The sequence below is a fragment of the Microcaecilia unicolor genome, chromosome 1 (genome assembly GCF_901765095.1).
Source record: "Microcaecilia unicolor chromosome 1, aMicUni1.1, whole genome shotgun sequence".
NCBI classification, from domain to species: domain Eukaryota; kingdom Metazoa; phylum Chordata; class Amphibia; order Gymnophiona; family Siphonopidae; genus Microcaecilia; species Microcaecilia unicolor.
The window spans coordinates 64,400,510-64,416,989 of NC_044031.1; the positions used below are offsets into that span (position 1 = coordinate 64,400,510).

At 49.0% G+C, this 16,480-nt stretch overlaps 1 protein-coding gene across 2 annotated transcripts in view; it reads left to right on the top strand.

The window, feature by feature from the left end:
* OXSR1 (oxidative stress responsive kinase 1) overlaps positions 1-16,480 on the top strand; it is a 258,627-nt gene that overhangs the window by 206,453 nt on the left and 35,694 nt on the right. The window lies entirely within an intron of this gene.

The following is a 16,480-nucleotide window of genomic DNA, read 5'->3' on the forward strand; positions in this document are numbered from 1 at the left end:
AGAGAAGAATAGCTCAACACTGATTTTCTTTCACTTATAGATAGCTAGTGCTGCTTTCAGCTGCTCAGTGTGCTCATGTCCATCAGATGGTGCAGACATGTGACCTGGTGCAGCAACTATTGAGTTGGCTGCTCTGGGGAGGGTTGTAGGCCAGATTACCATTGGAGTGTAGTCTGATTTCCCTTCCTCCTTAGAAACAGACTAGGGCTGGGATTGGCAGAGACTGGCCCGCAGAGCCCAGGGGTGGCAGAAACTGGCCCGCAGAGCCCAGGGGTGGCAGATCCAGTTGTGCCAGGTCTCATCCCCTTGCCCTTCTGTCTGATCCTTGTGGTGTTGTGACTACAATGCCTATTGTCATCCTCTCCTAATCTTAGGAGCGGGTCCGAGTTATGTTTCCAGCATGCCAGCCAATTAAAGCTTTTGTAAGAGGAAAGGGGAAAAAACAAAATCAATCAAAAAAATTGTCCTTCAGTTCTGCCTCCCTGCCTACTATGGTACTGTCCGATCAGGACTCGTTCAGAGGGTTCTAAAGTGAAAACACTCCCTCTCTTTACCTCCATTCGTTTCTAGCATGTCTGAAAATAAATGGAGGTGACACTGCAGGTAAGTCATAGCAGTTTAGCATTGTAGCTTGGTGTATTTGGCCTGGCCTCAGAGCAAGCAGGCATCAGCTAGGTGAGTGCAACCTTCTTTCCCTCCAGTTGTTTCTAGTACAGTGGTGGAAATAAGTATTTGATCCCTTGCTGATTTTGTAAGTTTGCCCACTGACAAAGACATGAGCAGCCCATAATTGAAGGGTAGGTTATTGGTAACAGTGAGAGATAGCACATCACAAATTAAATCCGGAAAATCACATTGTGGAAAGTATATGAATTTATTTGCATTCTGCAGAGGGAAATAAGTATTTGATCCCCCACCAACCAGTAAGAGATCTAGCCCCTACAGACCAGGTAGATGCTCCAAATCAACTCGTTACCTGCATGACAGACAGCTGTCGGCAATGGTCACCTGTATGAAAGACACCTGTCCACAGACTCAGTGAATCAGTCAGACTCTAACCTCTACAAAATGGCCTAGAGCAAGGAGCTGTCTAAGGATGTCAGGGACAAGATCATACACCTGCACAAGGCTGGAATGGGCTACAAAACCATCAGTAAGACGCTGGGCGAGAAGGAGACAACTGTTGGTGCCATAGTAAGAAAATGGAAGAAGTACAAAATGACTGTCAATCGACAAAGATCTGGGGCTCCACGCAAAATCTCACCTCGTGGGGTATCCTTGATCATGAGGAAGGTTAGAAATCAGCCTACAACTACAAGGGGGAACTTGTCAATGATCTCAAGGCAGCTGGGACCACTGTCACCACGAAAACCATTGGTAACACATTACGACATAACGGATTGCAATCCTGCAGTGCCCGCAAGGTCCCCCTGCTCCGGAAGGCACATGTGACGGCCCGTCTGAAGTTTGCCAGTGACACCTGGATGATGCCGAGAGTGATTGGGAGAAGGTGCTGTGGTCAGATGAGACAAAATTGAGCTCTTTGGCATGAACTCAACTCGCCGTGTTTGGAGGAAGAGAAATGCTGCCTATGACCCAAAGAACACCGTCCCCACTGTCAAGCATGGAGGTGGAAATGTTATGTTTTGGGGGTGTTTCTCTGCTAAGGGCACAGGACTACTTCACCGCATCAATGGGAGAATGGATGGGGCCATGTACCGTACAATTCTGAGTGACAACCTCCTTCCCTCCGCCAGGGCCTTAAAAATGGGTCGTGGCTGGGTCTTCCAGCACGACAATGACCCAAAACATACAGCCAAGGCAACAAAGGAGTGGCTCAGGAAGAAGCACATTAGGGTCATGGAGTGGCCTAGCCAGTCACCAGACCTTAATCCCATTGAAAACTTATGGAGGGAGCTGAAGCTGCGAGTTGCCAAGCGACAGCCCAGAACTCTTAATGATTTAGAGATGATCTGCAAAGTGGATTGGACCAAAATTCCTCCTGACATGTGTGCAAACCTCATCATCAACTACAGAAGACGTCTGACCGCTGTGCTTGCCAACAAGGGTTTTGCCACCAAGTATTAGGTCTTGTTTGCCAGAGGGATTAAATACTTATTTCCCTCTGCAGAATGCAAATAAATTCATATACTTTCCACAATGTGATTTTCCGGATTTAATTTGTGATGTGCTATCTCTCACTGTTACCAATAACCTACCCTTCAATTATGGGCTGCTCATGTCTTTGTCAGTGGGCAAACTTACAAAATCAGCAAGGGATCAAATACTTATTTCCACCACTGTATGCCTGGAAAAAAAAGTGAAGTGATACACTGCAGCTGAGTCATAGCAGTTCAGCACATCAGCTGGTGCATTTGTCCTGATTTGGCAGCAGGCAGGCATGCATGTGCAAGGTGGGGAGGAAGGGGTAGGGTTATTATATGGCTCCAGAAAAAGGACACATTGATCCAGTCCGGGTTTTGCTTCCATTGACAACAATGGAAGTAAAACCCAGACTGGCTCAATCTGTCCTCTTTTTTCTGGAGCCATATGGTAACCCTAGGAAGGGTGTGCAATCTAGAGGTTAGCTTCCAGTTAGAAGCAAAGCTACAGAGGCTCTTTAGACCAAGGTGTGGCCTTTGTGGTGTGCATGGAGTATGTCCTGCTCAGCACTCCTGTTTTGATGGGTTCACCAGCCTTTTATTGCTGCTTTGCACCAAAATTACTTAAGTAAAGCATACTGGGCCTTTTCCACTTTCACTTTGGTAGAGAAATGGGAAACTTCATGAAGGGTACATGTCTACCCTCCAGCATAGCAGAGCTTGCACAGCTCCAGTTCTTTACTGAGTTAATAGTTCAGCAGGTGGAGTCGCATGCATATCGGAGCTCATCTTTCCTCCCCCCTCCCTTTCAGCTAGGGGAGCAATAGTGGGAAGAGCCTGCAGAGTTGGCTGTCTGCCCTTTTACACGATTGAAGCTCCCCAGAGTTCCTTTAAGGGCAGATTAGGCTTGTGATGCATGAAACACTTCTGCAGCATGAGTAAAAAAAAGTATTGGGAGCCTGTTTTAGGCAGCACCTTCAGCTTCCAATTTGAGCCCTTCCTAGTCCTAATCTGTCTCCCTGCATGAAAGAAACTAGAATTTGACTTTGGCAATGGTTGGGTTCCTAGTATAGTCCACTGACAGGCAAGAAGAGAAGATTACTGGTTTAGCAAACGAAGGGAGATTGCTGCCTTAGTGGAGAGGTGGTTAGGAGCGAGAAGCTGGTGACCCTTATGTTCTAAGACTTGATTTCTGGGTTGCTCTCGGGTGGGCCATGAGAGACAGTAATCTGTAGGATGATTGTGTATTTCTGGGTGGTCATAGTTCTAGCAACCCCCTCACCCCCCCCCCCCCCCCCCCCCCAAAGTGCTTCCTGATTCACCTGACAGCTGGATATGGGCTCTTCTCAGGCTATAATACCTGATTCTAGTTTTAAAGTGGCTAAGGGTTTTATATTCTGTTCCTGGTGAAGAGAAAAATAAGGGGTTGATCACCTAGAGGAGTTGCCCTTTTGTAAAACTGTAATTAGAGGGCAGCACAACATTCAGAGACCTCCATGGTAGAAAGAATTGAGCCTATTTAAACAATCTTTCTGTAAACTCTTGTTCCATGCAGCTGCATGCACTGGCTCCACATTGAGTTGTCCTCTGTTGGGTCCAGCATACCCTGGGTGTGGGGCTATGGTGACCACCTGCAAGTAACAGTTTTCAGAGGAAAGAGGTCTTCCATATCATCAAGCTGATCAATCCATAGACTGGTGGGTTGTGTCCATCTACCAGCAGGTGGAGATAGAGAGCAAACTTTTGCCTCCCTATATGTGGTCATGTGCTGCCGGAAACTCCTCAGTATGTTCTCTATCTCAGCAGGTGGTGGTCACACACAGCAGCAGCTCTGGCTAGGCCTCCAAGCCTAATCCTTAGGTTTTGTTGAGGCCTGGGGTTGAGGGCTCTTTTGAGCAAGTGCAAACCTGGTGGTGCCAGGTCCCTCCTTTTCTCCCCCCTCCCGCTGGCTCCGTTTAAAAAAAAAATATATATATATATTTTTAAACGTCTTTAAAGGCGTTTAATTCGACGTTTCTTTAAACGTTCATTGCAGCTACTCACTGGGACACCAGTTCGTTACAGCTCGGAGCGGCAAGCAGGTAATTTTACCTTTTATAGCGGGCAGGGGGTTCCCCGATTCTTCTCCTCGTGGCAATGGCGTCGGAGGGCGAGGGCGCAAAGGGTCGCTCCCCGGATCGCTGGAGCGCTTCTAGAGGGGATGCGGGGGTTTTACAACCTGATTCGCCCTTGATGGGTGATAGTTTAGTGACCGATGAATGTCCCGGTCGTTCCTCCGGCGTGGCGGTTTTTTCCCGCCATAAACGCCCATCCCCCGCTCCTCGCCTCCGCCATCTTGGCCGGCCACGCGGCTCGGACGGCTTCTTCGGGGCCGCCCTTGAGGTTGGAGACATTAATGCCATGAACGCCCTTAATTTGGGCGACGGCACAAAAGCGGCTAAAGTTAAGCGCCGTTCTTCCCGCGCGGCTCCTTCACGGAGTTTCGCGCCGGACGCCATTTTGGATGCGCAGCATGTCTCTCCCCCGCTATTGCGAGCGCCGGTTGAGAGTGCGTCTAGGGCTGTTGCCCAGGCTGCGGAAGTGCACAGTCTGGGGGGTTTCTCCCCCGAGTTTGTTTTGCTGCTGCATCAGGCTTTCCTCATGCTAAACGCTGCCCCTGCTCCCTCTTCTGATAAAGAGGTTGAGGTTCCCAGAGGTAAACGCCCTCGGGTTGATTTCCAGGCCTTGGAGGACTTTTGTCTCCTCCGATGTAGATGAGGGCAGCGTGTCTGAGGTCTCCCAACGATCCTTTGCGGATTCCTTGGAGGAGATAGATCCCCGCTCGGATGGAGCGGATGACCCCTCTGCAGCGCGGCTTTTTAGCCCAGAGGATTTGCCCAACCTGTTGTTACAGGCCATGGACACTTTGAAGATTTCCTCTCCGGAGGACGTCTCTCCCTCAGCCCCTGTTGGCTCTGCCATTATGCTGGGGACGAAGCGCCCGCCTAGAACCTTCCACGTGCATGATGCCATGCACACCTTAATTGCGGCTCAATGGGATGTCCCGGAAACGAGCCTTAAAGTGGCTAGGGCTATGTCCCGCCTCTATCCTTTGGCTGTGAGTGAACGTGAGGCCTATCTGTGGCCTACCGTGGATTCTTTAATCACTGCGGTGACTAAGAAAACGGCGTTGCCGGTGGAAGGTGGCACGGCCCTAAAGGACGCCCAAGACAGAAGATTGGAGGCGGCCTTAAGGTCGTCCTTGGAGGCAGCTGCTTTAAGTTTGCAGGCCTCAGTTTGCGGCTCCTATGTGGCCAGGGCGTGCCGGACTATGGTGCAGCGGGCTTCCCCCTCGGATCATTCCTTGAGGGCTGATTGGCCGGCCCTGGAATCGGGCTTAGCCTATTTGGCAGACTTGCTGTATGATGTCTGGAGAGCCTCAGCTAAAGGCATGGCTCAGACAGTCTCTGCGCGGCGGTGGCTTTGGCTGAAACATTGGTCTGCTGACCACGCCTCTAAATCCCGCCTGGCTAGATTGCCTTTTAAAGGCAAGCTGCTCTTTGGGGTCGAGCTGGACAAAATCGTGACCGATCTCGGCACGTCTAAGGGCAAGAAATTACCAGAGGTCAGGGCTCGGGTTAGTACTCGTCCCGATACCTCCATACCGCCCGGGCAAGTCGGGTTCCTCTGCCCCCTCTTCCTTCAAGAGGAATTTCTCCCCCAAGCAGCATTCCTTTCGCAGAGACCGCCGTCCCGGAGGTGCTCCCTCCGGTCCTCCCCCAGGGTCTTGTACCCAATGACGGGGCCTTGGTCCACGCCCCAGTGCAGATTGGAGGACGGCTGTCCTCGTTTCTGGGCGAGTGGACCACTATAACTTCAGACGCGTGGGTGCTGGAAGTCATCAGAGATGGCTACAAGCTAGAGTTCTGCCAACCCTTAAGAGACGGGTTTGTACTCTCTCCCTGCAAGTCTCCGGTCAAGCTGTGGTAGTGCAGCAGACCTTGGACAACCTGATCCGCCTGGGTGCGGTCGTTCCGGTGCCAAAAAATCAGATTGGCAAGGGACGTTACTCCATTTACTTTGTGGTTCCAAAGAAAGGAGGTTCTGTCCGGCCTATCCTCGACCTCAAAGGGGTCAATCGGGCCTGGAAAGTGAGGCACTTTCGCATGGAGACTCTCCGCTCTGTTATAGCGGCAGTGAAGGCAGGAGAGTTCTTGGCTTCCTTGGACATCAAGGAAGCGTACCTGCATATTCTCATCTGGCCTCCTCTCCAACGCTTTCTGCGTTTTACAGTCCTGAGACGACACTTCCAGTTCAGAGCCCTCCCTTTCGGGTTGGCTACTGCTCCGCGGACCTTTTCCAAAGTAATGGGGGTCATAGCGGCCTTCCTGCTAAAGGAAGGAGTACAAGTCCATCCTTATCTGGACGTCTGGTTGATCCGAGCCCCCTCTTATGCAGAGTGCGGCAAAGCTATGGACCGGGTAGTTGCTCTTTTGAGCTCCCTGGGATGGATCATCAACTGGAAGAAGAGCCAGCTGCGCCCGACTCAGTCCCTGGTGTATCTGGGAGTTCGATTCGACACCCAAGTGGGCAGAGTGTTCCTGCCAGACAATCGGATTGTCAAGCTTCAGGCTCAGGTGGACTAGTTCCTAGTAGCCTCTCCTATTCGGGCGTGGGACTACGTGCAGCTGTTGGGCTCTATGACGGCCACGATGGAAGTAGTGCCCTGGGCCAGGGCTCATATGAGACCACTACAGCTTTCTCTGCTGCTGCGCTGGACTCCGATGTCGGAGGATTATGCTGTGCGCCTTCCCGTGGACCCAGCAGTGCGCAAGGCGCTGAGCTGGTGGACGCAGACAGACAAGTTGTCTGCAGGATTGCCTCTGGTGACCCCGGAGTGGATTGTCGTCACGACAGACGCCTCTTTGATGGGCTGGGGAGCCCACTGCTTGGGAAGGACAGCACAGGGGCTCTAGTCTCCTGCAGAGGCAAGTGGTCTATCAACCTCCTGGAACTCAGAGCCATTCGCTTGGTGTTATTGGAGTTCATCCCGGTACTCGTGTTGAAGCCTGTACGGGTCCTGTCGGACAATGCCACGGCTGTGGCCTATATCAACCGCCAGGGAGGTACCAGAGCGCCCCTCTAGCCAAGGAGGCTATGAGTCTTTGCCAGTGGGCGGAAGCGAACCTGGAGCAGCTTTCAGCGGCCCACATTGCCGGAGTCATGAATGTCAAGGTGGACTTTCTCAGTCGCCATACCTTGGAGCCCGGAGAGTGGCAACTATCTGCTCAGGCGTTCTTGGACATCACGAAGCGCTGGGGCCAGCCGAGCCTAGATCTGATGGCGTCATCGGCCAATGGCCAAGTGCCGCGCTTTTTCAGCAGAGGACGGGACCCTCGATCCCTGGGAGTAGATGCTCTTCTCCAACAGTGGCCGACACAAGAGCTCCTCTATGTGTTCCCGCCCTGGCCCATGTTGGGCAGGGTGCTAGACCGGGTGGCAAAGCATCCCGGCAGGGTAATCCTGGGGGTCCGGATTGGCCCAGACGTCCCTGGTATGCGGTCTTGTTCAGGCTCTCAGTCGACGATCCTCTGCGGCTGTCAGTGGAGCAGGGCCTGTTACATCAGGGTCCCGTGGTGATGGAGGATCCCTCTCCCTTTGGTCTTACGGCCTGGCTATTGAGCGGCAGCGTCTGAGGAAGAAGGGCTTCTCGGACAAGGTCATCGCCACTATGCTGAGAGCGAGGAAGCGCTCTACTTCTACTGCTTACGCCAGGGTTTGGCGTATCTTTGCAGCATGGTGTGAAGCAGGCTCACTTTCTCCCTTCACTGCTCCAATTTCTTCAGTGTTGGCGTTCCTGCAAGAAGGTCTGGAGAAAGGCCTGTCGCTCAGTTCCCTTAAAGTCCAGGTAGCGGCTCTGGCTTGCTTCAGGGGCCGCCTGAAGGGTGCTTCCCTGGCTTCGCAGCCAGATGTGGTGCGCTTTCTCAAGGGAGTTAATCACCTGCGCCCTCCTCTGCACTCAGTGGTGCCTGCGTGGAATCTCAACCTGGTGCTAAGAGCATTGCAGAAGCCGCCTTTGGAACCCTTGTCGAGGGCATCTCTGAAAGACCTGACGTTGAAAGCAGTCTTTTTGGTGGCTATCACTTCAGACAGAAGAGTTTCCGAGCTCCAGGCGCTCTCATGTCGAGAGCCTTTTCTGCAGTGCACTGAGGCAGGAGTGACTATTCGCACAGTGCCTTCCTTCCTGCCCAAGATTGGTTCTCGCTTCCATGTGAATCAGCAGCTCTGTCTCCCTTCCTTTCGTAGGGAGGACTACCCAGAGGAGTACTCCGCTCTTGAATATCTGGATGTGAGACGAGTCATCATCAGATACTTGGAAGTGACCAATGATTTCCGGAAATCGGATCATCTGTTTGTCCTGTTTGCAGGTCCTCGTAAGGGTCTGCAGGCTGCTAAGCCTACAGTGGCAAGATGGGTCCAGGAAGCCATTGCAGCGGCTTATGTGGCCGCGGGGAAGGTGCCGCCTATCCAGCTGAAGGCTCACTCCACGAGAGCTCAGGCGGCCTCGATGGCAGAGGCTGGATCCGTCTCCTTGGAAGAGATATGCAAGGCGGCAAAGTGGGCTTCGGCTCATACATTCTCCAAGCATTACCGTTTGACTGTGGCTGCACGGGCGGAGGCCCGGTTTGGAGCTTCAGTGTTGAGGTCAGGGATTTCTATGTCCCGCCCTGGGTGAGTACTGCTTCGGTACATCCCACCAGTCTATGGATTGATCAGCTTGATGATATGGAAGGTAAAATTATGTATAATCATACCTGATAATTTTCTTTCCATTAATCATAGCTGATCAATCCATAGCCCCTCCCAGATATCTGTACTGTTTATATTCTGGTTGAATTTTAGGTTCAAGTTTAGCCTTCAGTTACTTCAGGAGGACTTCGTGTTCAAGTTCTTCTTTCACTTGGATTCTTCAAGAGTTGAGACGACTTTGTGTTACAGTGAGCTGCTGCATTCCTCTCCCCTCCGTTTTACGGGGCTGGATTGAGACATAAATTCTGCCGGCACTCCCTCCCGCTTCGTGCGGCTGTAGGGCAGCTTTGTACCCCTCCCGCTTCGGCGGTGTTAGGGTCAGTCAGCTCCTCCCGCGGTTGCAGGATAAGCCAGATCCCCCCGCATCGGCGGGTGTGGTGTCCCTCCCCCGCTCCGCGGGGATGAGCTGGACGGATTCCCCTCCCCCACTTGTGTGGGGATGAGCTGGGTTAATTCCCCTCCCCCGTTTCGGCGGTGGTGAGCTGGGCAGAGTGTCCCTTCGTGGGTGTAATTCTCTAAGTGCTGAGTCCTGCGGATGGAGCTTTGATATCGACATACTGAGGAGTTTCCGGCAGCACATGACCACATATAGGGAGGCAAAAGTTTGCTCTCTATCTCCACCTGCTGGTAGATGGACACAACCCACCAGTCTATGGATTGATCAGCTATGATTAATGGAAAGAAAATTATCAGGTATGATTATACATAATTTTACCTTAAACATCCCTATGTGAGACCTAATAATAGCTGCAGAATCTTGCATGATGGACGTAAGTGATGCTATGAGCCCCTTTGATTGAGTCCTCCATATTGACTGGTCAGGTCTAGTTCAAGATGGTCACAAGTTTTGGCTGTGCTTCTTGGGAGCTCCTTCGCAGAGTGGTAGACATGGCAATCTCTAATGGAATGTGTCGTCTTTTTGAAGAAGTCCTGGAACTATAGGAACCAAAATTCAGAGGCTAGCTGGAAGTACTTAAGGGGCATCCTTCCTCATATCAGGTCTCTTCTTCCAATAGTGGTCTTGGCCAAGAGCAATACTATTATAGAGGTTCCTTCCCTCCCTCAGGAAGGTAGTCCTGGCCAGAAGGTTTGACTGTGGTGGACCTCTCCTTATTGCAAACAGCTGTGTTCTGGCTGTACTCCTTACATAGTAACATAGTAAATGACGGCAGATAAAGATCTGTACAGTCCATCCAGTCTGCCCAACAAGATAAACTCATTCTACATGGTATGTGATACTTTATTTGTCTACCCAAGTTTGATTTGTCCTTGCCTTTTTCAGGTCACAGACTGTAGAACTCTGCCCAGTACTGTTCTTGTACTAAGTTCTGAAGCTCACATCGAAGTCCCTTAAAATTTGCACTCCAGCCCTTCCCTATCTATTCAGTCATGATTAGGGCATAGGTGGAGTCTTTTCACTTGGTGATTGGAAACTACTCGTGGGGGGGGGGGGGGGGGGGAGAGGATTTCCTTTTGCTTCACTGTAGGCTTTGGAGCGGCGTTAGCCAAGTGATGAGCCACAAGGTTTTGGGATCAAAAGAGGGCTCTAATCTACCTGTTCTTGGGATCCCCAAGCATGCAGAACTCTTCTTTCATATAGTTCCTCGCATGGATGCGTAGGGGCATTCCCTCCAACTGTCGCCACCAAATACTCCCAGGTTCAGTATCCTGGATCCCCTCACTGATAGCTTCAGGCCTTTTCACTTTGGGCTACCCTGTGGCCCCTGTTGTCGGTCAAGGGTAGTAAATTCAGTTGTCTGGCTATTTAGGATTTAGTCGGCACTGGAGAGTTCAACAGCAGCAGGGTTCTGCAGGTGTGGAAACCTTGCACTAACAATTACCATAGAAAAACAATTTTGTCCATCCTTTGTTCTAAGTGGCCAAAAATAAACCAGGTATTCAACGCTGACCACCACACAATCTTCATCCCTTCGACCCTCCACATATACCTCATTCGATCACTACACAACCTTGTATCTGTTATCATCCGACTGGGCAAATGCCTTTGATGGTACTATGTAAGCCACATTGAGCCTGCAAATAGGTGGCAAACATATAACTATAAATACATGTGAGGCCTACAAAGAAGCAATATCCATTTACAATTGCCGTTTATGGCATTCACGTTCTTTTTGAGCTGTGCCCCCTTTTGAATAAGTGGGCCCTGAATGTAGGCTTTCCCAGCTTCCCAGACAGCGCTAAGAGAAACCTCCCCAGTATCATTGTTTTTCATGTCCCATTCTTTTTGGACCCACCCTCTTATTTCTGGCTGTATCAGAAGTTGGATATTGGCTCTCTAATTACTTTTGAGACCTCACCTTCCCATTCGGGTCCATTCCCCCACTACTAATGCATGATCAGTTGCATGATAGGAAGAATCTGCAGCTGCGACCAAGACACCAGCTGAGATACAGAGCCAACAAGATAATCCAACCGAAAATATGAATTATGTTTAGCAGAATAGTAAGTATATTCTTTTATTGTGATTTTTCATAATAGAGCAAGCAATATATCTTGTTTCAAAGAAATACGAGTCAATAACATATCAAATACATAGAAATAAAAATTTTTAAAATAAAGGATAAAAACTCCACTAGCCCACAAAAAATGGAGACGCTAGTACAGCATTAAAGGAACTAAAAAAAAAAAATAAGGAAAAGGCTTTAACATCACACAACAAATCATATCTTAATTCAGCCAGGGTCCACCTACATTTGATACAATTGTGGGAGTATTGGAATCAAAGATTTCTTAGCTTCTAAAAACAATCTCAACTGAATTTGGGACAAAAAATATATAGAAATTTCCTAGTATTTCACTTAAACACAAAGATATGTAAGGAAAAACAAAACACCCAGACTTTGCTTCTCTGCCCTTATGGCTAAGAAACATTTTCTATGCTCTTGAGTTGATCTCGCTAGATCAGGAAAAATCCAAATTTTATATCCCAAAAATAAAGTCTGCATATTACAAAACTATACGAACTATCCTATTCAACTCTTGTTCAAAAACCAGAGTAACCAGCAGGGGCGTAACTACGGGTGAGGCCCACCCAGTTTTCCCTGCTCCTCCAATGAGTACACAGCCAGCCCCGCAGCCGACAGGAAAGAGCAGCTCTCCAAAATACATTCATCTTTCTTTTTCTCTCCTTCCAGCATCATGGCACCAGGTATCGCCCCCGCCCTCCCCCCCCCCCCCCCCCCCCAAGCCTTCCAATCCCACGATCCGCCAATAGCGTCAGCGAGAAAGCAGTACACACGCTGCTTTAGACCTGCCCCCAGAAGACTTTCTTTCTCCTTCAACTTCCTGTTCCCGTGTAGGCGGGAAGTTGTAGGAGAGAGAAGGGCCTCCGGGGAATGTCTAAAGCAGTGTTTGTACTGCTTTCTCGATGAAGCTGCCGGTGATTCGAGGGATTGAAAAGTAGATTGTCTACTGCTGTACTAAGAGGGAGGCAGGGCAAAATGCAAGCGTCAGGTGTATCAATTTGAAGACCCAGAGCTGATCCTGTCAGTGAACCCAATGGACTGGTTTGTGGTCGAGCAGGCTGAATGGGCAGCTGGTTCAGGAACAGTGGTCATGGCCATTTCGGCAGGCTAACAGGTGATATGTCAGTGACAGAAGAGGAAACTGCCTCTCTTGGTGATCACTAGAAACTTTTTGTCAGATGGAGTTTGCAGTGTAGCCAAACTGACGGAGCTGCCACTGAGAGGTACTGAATTGGCTAGCTTAAGTGTACAGCGCTGCGTACGTCTAGTAGCGCTATAGAAATAAGTAGTAGTAGTAGGAGGATTGGAAGACTAGGGGAAGGGTATGATACCGGGCAGCACGGGGCTGGAGGGAGAGAGAGAACTGGAAGACTTCAGTGCTGTGGCGGGGGGGGGGGAAGGGTCCTGGAAGGAGAGCGAGAGAGACGGGGGGATTTAAAAAAAAAATGAAATCACTGGGGGGGGGGGGGGGGGGAGAGTAAGAGAGATGGAAAAGGAGCAGGAGATGGTTGGGACTAGGGGGTGTGAGGGAAGGGAGAGGGAGCAGAAGGTGAGTGGAACTATGTGGAGGAGAGAGAGGGAGCAGAAGATAGATGAGACTAGAAGATGTGGGTGGAGGGAGGAAGATGGATGTGGCTAGGGGTGTGGGGGGAAGGGGAACAGAGCAGAAGATGAGTGGGACTTGGTGATTGGGAAAGGAAGACGACAAGAGGAAAGAGAAGAAATGGAAAAGAATTTAGAAGACTGACACATGGAAAGTGGGATCAGCCCAATCAGAAAAATAAAGTGCTCAGACAAAGGTAGAAAAAAAAAATTTTTTTTATTTAATATATTTTTTTAAAGATTGAGATGTGCCTGCTTTGTGAAATGTACATTTTGTAAAAAAAAATGTTTAGTTTTGTACTGCAGAGTACAGGAGAAAAAAAAAATTTCTGTTATTGCCCTGCTTTTAGAGACTGGCTTTCTTGGGTGGAGAGAAGAGGGGTCTCCATTTCAGTTTTTGTCTGAATGGTGTTTTTTTTTTTTTTTTGTGTGTGTGAATGTAATGGTGGTGCGCTCTTCACTGCCTAGGAGAAAAAAGGTATATCTTTTTTCCCTAGACAGTGAAGAGCCCACCCCCACCAATAATGTAGGCAGGTTCCTGGGTGGGGGTGGCCTCTGCAGTCGCCAGGACATTAAAAAAAAAAAAAAAAGTTTTATATTTAATGCTGGTGTGCTTTCAGGGTGGCAGGGGAGGGGGGAGATGCCAGATTATGTGGAGGGGTTGGGGGGGGGGGCTGATGCATAGCTATGGAATGGATGATGGGGAAGGGAAGGGCTGATGCTGGGCTGTGTGGGGGGGGGGGGGGTAGGGTAGAGAAGAGAAGGGCTGATGCCGGGCTACAGGGTTGATGGAGGGGTAGGGAAGCAAAAATTTAAGGATATCATTTCTGAAATTATGCTATAGGATCCTGTCATGTGTGTTGAGATGTTTGCCATTATAGTAGACTTTCGCCTGGTCAAGTTTAAGATGTGGGATAGTGTAAACCATATTTTAAAATATTGGTTTTTCCATATGTTGATGCTGGGCATACTACTTAGAAATCCATCATCAAGTTCATTCTAATGCCGTTAGTGGGAGGGGGGATGGTTGGGAGGCGGGGATAGTGCTGGGCAGACTTATACAGTCTGTGCCCTGAAAATGACAGATACAAATCAAGGTAAGGTATACACAAAAAGTAGCACATATGAGTTTATCTTGTTGGGCAGACTGGATGGACCGTGCAGGTCTTTTTGTGCCGTCATCTACTATGTTACTATGTTACTATTTTGTAGCAAGAAACACTACTCATACCTATATACACAGTGCCCACCCATATTAGCTCTGGGCCCACCCAAAATGTTAGGTCTGGCTACGCCACTGGTAACCAGTAAGGTTGCTTTCCCAACAACCAGAAGACCAGAAGTTAATTCATTTGCTACATTAGGATTGGCTACTTCCACCGATATATTTCCCAAATTTTCATTCTGAGGCCGTTTTCCAGACTTGGAAGGTATATAATAAGTACATAAGTACATAAGTAGTGCCATACTGGGAAAGACCAAAGGTCCATCTAGCCCAGCATCCTGTCACCGACAGTGGCCAATCCAGGTCAAGGGCACCTGGCACGCTCCCCAAACGTAAAAACATTCCAGACAAGTTATACCTAAAAATGCGGAATTTTTCCAAGTCCATTTAATAGCGGTCTATGGACTTGTCCTTTAGGAATCTATCTAACCCCTTTTTAAACTCCGTCAAGCTAACCGCCCGTACCACGTTCTCCGGCAACGAATTCCAGAGTCTAATTACACGTTGGGTGAAGAAAAATTTTCTCCGATTCGTTTTAAATTTACCACACTGTAGCTTCAACTCATGCCCTCTAGTCCTAGTATTTTTGGATAGCGTGAACAGTCGCTTCACATCCACCCGATCCATTCCACTCATTATTTTATACACTTCTATCATATCTCCCCTCAGCCGTCTCTTCTCCAAGCTGAAAAGCCCTAGCCTTCTCAGCCTCTCTTCGTAGGAAGTCGTCCCATCCCCACTATCATTTTCGTCGCCCTTCGCTGTACCTTTTCTAATTCTACTATATCTTTTTTGAGATACGGAGACCAGTACTGAACACAATACTCCAGGTGCGGTCGCACCATGGAGCGATACAACGGCATTATAACATCCGCACACCTGGACTCCATACCCTTCCTAATAACACCCAACATTCTATTCGCTTTCCTAGCCGCAGCAGCACACTGAGCAGAAGGTTTCAGCGTATCATCGACGACGACACCCAGATCCCTTTCTTGATCCGTAACTCCTAACGCGGAACCTTGCAAGACGTAGCTATAATTCGGGTTCCTCTTACCCACATGCATCACTTTGCACTTGTCAACATTGAACTTCATCTGCCACTTGCACGCCCATTCTCCCAGTCTCGCAAGGTCCTCCTGTAATCGTTCACATTCCTCCTGCGACTTGACGACCCTGAATAATTTTGTGTCATCGGCGAATTTAATTACCTCACTAGTTATTCCCATCTCTAGGTCATTTATAAATACATTAAAAAGCAACGGACCCAGCACAGACCCCTGCGGGACCCCACTAACTACCCTCCTCCACTGAGAATACTGGCCACGCAATCCTACTCTCTGCTTCCTATCTTTCAACCAGTTCTTAATCCATAATAATACCCTACCTCCGATTCCATGACTCTGCAATTTCTTCAGGAGTCTTTCGTGCGGCACTTTGTCAAACGCCTTCTGAAAATCCAGATATACAATATCAACCGGCTCCCCATTGTCCACATGTTTGCTTACCCCCTCAAAAAATGCATTAGATTGGTGAGGCAAGACTTCCCTTCACTAAATCCGTGCTGACTTTGTCTCATCAGTCCATGTTTTTGTATATGCTCTGCAATTTTATTCTTAATAATAGCCTCCACCATCTTGCCCGGCACCGACGACAGACTCACCGGTCTATAATTTCCCGGATCTCCTCTGGAACCCTTCTTAAAAATCTTAATAAGCTCCAGCTATTAGTGGTAGTAAATCTGATGGAGATCTTAATGGTGTCATATCTTGGACTTCAGGAAAATGAATCGGCGAAAATGTTTCTTCTCTCAATGTGTAATTAAACTCTGGAATTTGTTGCCAGAGAATGTAGTAAAAGCAGTTAGCTTAGTGGGTATTAAAAGTTTAGATTGCTTCCTCTGTTTATTTCTGGGATAAGCAGCATAAAATGTATTGAACTTTTTTGAGATCTTGCCAGGTATTTGTGACCTGGATTGGCCACTGTTGGAAACAGGACGCTGGGCTTGATGGACCTTTGGTCTGTCCCAGTGTGGCAATACTTATGTACTCAACCAACTGCCACTTCCCTAGCAGCGCATGGAGATTTTTACTATCTGTAGACTGCGCTCTGGCCAGTCATGTGAAAGAATCCAGAGACCCCAGAGCACAATTAGTCTTCTCCAATGAGCAGCAGTCTTTCCTCATGAGGAGGCTCCTCATGTGCACCAAGGCTATCACAAAGAAACGTTTCTTTAAATCAACTGGAGCAGACAGTCTGATCATCTATTCTTCCCC